Consider the following 3,935-nt stretch of genomic DNA (forward strand, 5'->3'; position numbering starts at 1 on the left):
TATCACGAAGTTCGGGGATAACCCAACTCTATCCCCGAATATATCTCTACCAAAGATAGGGACAAGACTTGTCTGCCCCCAGTGCAACACTGGTCTACGACTGAGTCACCATTCGTCCGTCTATTATGTTCATGATAGCAAAATAAGAAGTTACTCGCCGCGGTATGTCTATGCCTCTCTTCTGTAATTATATTACCATTTATCTTACCATTCGTATTCGGATGCTCCAATTTGTCGATCTCAGTCTTAAACTCTGGATCTCCTCGTTCCTCTGCCTCGAAACAATGCATAACTCAGCAATCACTTCTTGATGTAGTAAAGCTTATTTCTAAAAGTAGGGTAGACACCATCAACACTATCGCGGCAATCGAGTTGACGTCTATTTGTTCCATATAATATCAGCTGTAGAAAGGACAGAGATTGACGGGGCCAAAATACCATCACTGATAAGCATACTAGTACCCAAGAGCACCGCTAGGAGTGGTAAAATGCGAGAACTGCGATGATTCCTGAAGTGCTATTTTACTAATAAGCTTGTTCTTGCTTCCTTCCAGAATTTTCAGAATTGTAAGCAGATAAGTTATCTTCTGCGGCACCGGAAGAGTTCAGAAGGCCCATCTGGGAGTCTCAGCAGAGTAGTGAGTACAAAGCAACTTCCATATATAACCATCCTACACGCTTACAAGAATGCTAAAGGTAATGAAGCGAACGGCCTCATGACCGATAGACAACCACCCATAATCAAAGAAAGTAATGCAAGGTCGAGGACTTTGCAAGAATTGAAGGTGACAATACAAACAAAGTAAAACATCATCAACAACAGGAAGCAAAATTCCAAGATAGAAATGCGAATAAGCCCGAACGAATCACTAAAGCGACTGCCGCCCTCCAATACTCGACTTCCAAGGAATTCCACTCAAAGTGGACAAAGATTTGTATACACTAATGATGAAACTCTTGAAGGTTTACAAGAAGATAAAAGTTACAGATCTTCTTTTAAAAAAGACAAGTTCTCTTCCAAACAACAAAAAGGAAATTAGAGACACATCTCTCCGCTGCAAGTTCCACAACAACTACGGCCTCACATAGGCATAACAGATGACTGCAGAATGTTGAAGCTCAAAGACATCTCCCCGGTTGTGCTTTACAGATAAGAACAACTAGAAGTTTACCACCCACATTACAACACAATATTCATCACAACAAAAATAGGACTTCATACAACTAAATGAGTCATGATTGATACTAAAAGTAGCATCAGTGTGCTGCCCACAAACTGCTACAATCAGATTAACCAGACTAGAGATATTAACATACCAGACGGTAATCCAATTACCGACTTGGATAACACACAAAGAACTCCGGTGCAAGGCAAAAGCAGTTGCACAAAAGATGAGAGATGGTCATGCGTGATGCCGATCACCGTGTAGAAGGACTTCACCGTGAAAACGCCTCTTTTAGACCACTTACAGCTCTGAAAATTATTTTCTTTGTTAAGAGACACGCTTTCACAGCAATATCGTTCAACGCAACTCCCAGTCATTACTTGGTCTTCTAAGATGAAGATTCCATTTGATTCTCTCCCCTTCTTCTAGCGCCAATCTCGGATACAAAAGGTTTCTTGGAGTAGAAGCCCGAAAACCCCGGTGGTAACCTTTCATACAATGAGGTGTCGCCCTTCCAATAATCCATCCATCCCGGCGGACTGGCTACCAACGCCTACACTGCGCAAGTAATTCCATCTATAAAGCAAGGAAGAGCACTCAAGATGCAATCACATACCGTGATCCATGAGATTGAGACACTTGTTTGGTCCATCACAGTTCAGTATTTTGCGTTGATCACCCATCTTACAAATGCATCTTTTACCAATTGCGATCAACTAGGAAGGCATTATTGGTTAAATAAGCGCCTATGGTGCGTGATCTCAAAACTCAATTACAAATGAAATAAACTAATACCCATCACTCCTAATGATCAAAAATCTCATTTTTTTTATCATTTGACAAGAGAAAACCCAATTTGGATAGTAAAATTGATGAAACATTTGCTCGGTGAGTACACACCTCCTCTTCCATACCATTTTCGCAATCCAATTCACTATTATTCCCTCTAAAACTGCTTAGAACCCAACCCAAAATGATTATCTTCACATCTCAAATCTTGTTTCCCTTCAAAGTCGATACCTTTCGGTGAAACCACCTCCTCATAGCCGGAAAATAGCTTAAACTAGTTTAGTAATATAAGTATTATTCTCGATAAGATGACAATGGATTGATTTTGTCTGGAAAGGAGCACCTTTCTCTGGTTTTTCAAATAGCGTTGGCGGCCACATTTTTTCTCACCCACCTCTTTCTACTCATCGGTCCCCACAGACGGCGCCATTTGTGTGAACCGGTTAGTACCCTTTAACTTCACACCTCCACTCTCCTCCTGTCTCTTCTCAAAGATGAGACTCCTCTCTTTGAACCTTTCTTATTTGAACCCATTTAGGGCTGCTCTTATTGCCCTTTTAGGGAGGATCAAGCTATGCCGTAGTTCTCTCTCTCTCCACTCTTGGATTCTCCTCCTCTTTAGATGTCCTCTCCTCTGGTTGTCTCCTCAACCCCCTTTCTTTCTTCACCTTTCTCCTCTTTTATATATCTTCTAACCACCCCCTCTCTCTAACCGCTAACCGCTCCTTTATCCCACGATATTCTTTCTAGTTCCATAACCACTAATTGTCCAAATATCTCTTGATATATCGCGGCTTTGTTATCGTACTCCCGTATGCCCCTTCACTATTCTGCCTCCCTTTGGGTCATTGAAACCACACTGGTCCCTATGCCCCTCCAGATTCCGTGCCCCTTACATGATTCGCGGACTGGATCACGTGCTCCCTCTTTCTTCTACCTTATGCTGTCTCGATCCCGAAGACATGTCATCTTGATGGTCACGAATTAGGCCGATACAGAAAATACATAAACCAGATGTTAAATTGGCAATTTAACAAAAGAAGGGTACTTAAATTAAATTTTGTCTCTAGACTCTAGTAGATCTCTAAACATACAAACTTGCCTTGTAACACTAAATATATATAACAATAACCATTTTAAGACACACACAAATTAGATCTTCAACCAACAACACAAAGGTATCACCACAAACACCTTAATAATTTAAAATTGAGAAGAAATCACAAGAAGTAATTTGAGATTCTGGCAGGCAAAAGCGGGGCCTGCCACTAATGTTTTAAAGCGACCTTTTTCTGAAAATCATTTTCATCGTTAGATACTTGTTTATTTTTCGCTTCTCAGCGCTTCAATCAAACTTCTGAAGTAGGAAAACAGTGAGTTCCACCTTCTCCTCAAAATTAATATTTATAGCAAACATCAGTACACTTGCTTAAGCGATAAGCCAGATGTCCAACCTCATCACCTTATTTTTTATGAGTGGTAAGGTGTTATGTTTTGCAAGTACATTCATAGTTGATGGGTACTGGTTTTTAGTTGTAGTTCATTGAGGTATTTGATTGTGGTTTAAAACATGTTGCACCAGCCACAAAAGCCTAAAACATAGACACATAGTGCTTAATAGAAATAGGACATATGTGGTGCGTGTGTTTCAAATATGATAAGATGATAAGTAAAGATGTAATTGCCATGCACATAATTTTTTTATTTTCGGGCCTCAATTTAATTAAAATATTGGAAAGATGAAACATAACAAACTTTTACAGGACCAAAAACATAATTTACCATTAAGGTGGAAAAAACAAATTAATTTTCTTTCTCAATCAGAAAAAAGAAATTAGAACGCCACCAATAATATAATTTGACTGTGTCTGGACATCAGCTAGGAAATAGCTTCCCCGTTCGAGGTTGGTGACTTTGGTAAGTCGAAAGGTCAAACAACGAATGCAAATTTGTTCACAATCTTCAGTTTCTTCATAGTTG

This window comes from Coptis chinensis, unplaced genomic scaffold (genome assembly GCF_015680905.1).
Source record: "Coptis chinensis isolate HL-2020 unplaced genomic scaffold, ASM1568090v1 utg610_pilon_pilon, whole genome shotgun sequence".
Lineage (NCBI taxonomy): Eukaryota > Viridiplantae > Streptophyta > Magnoliopsida > Ranunculales > Ranunculaceae > Coptis > Coptis chinensis.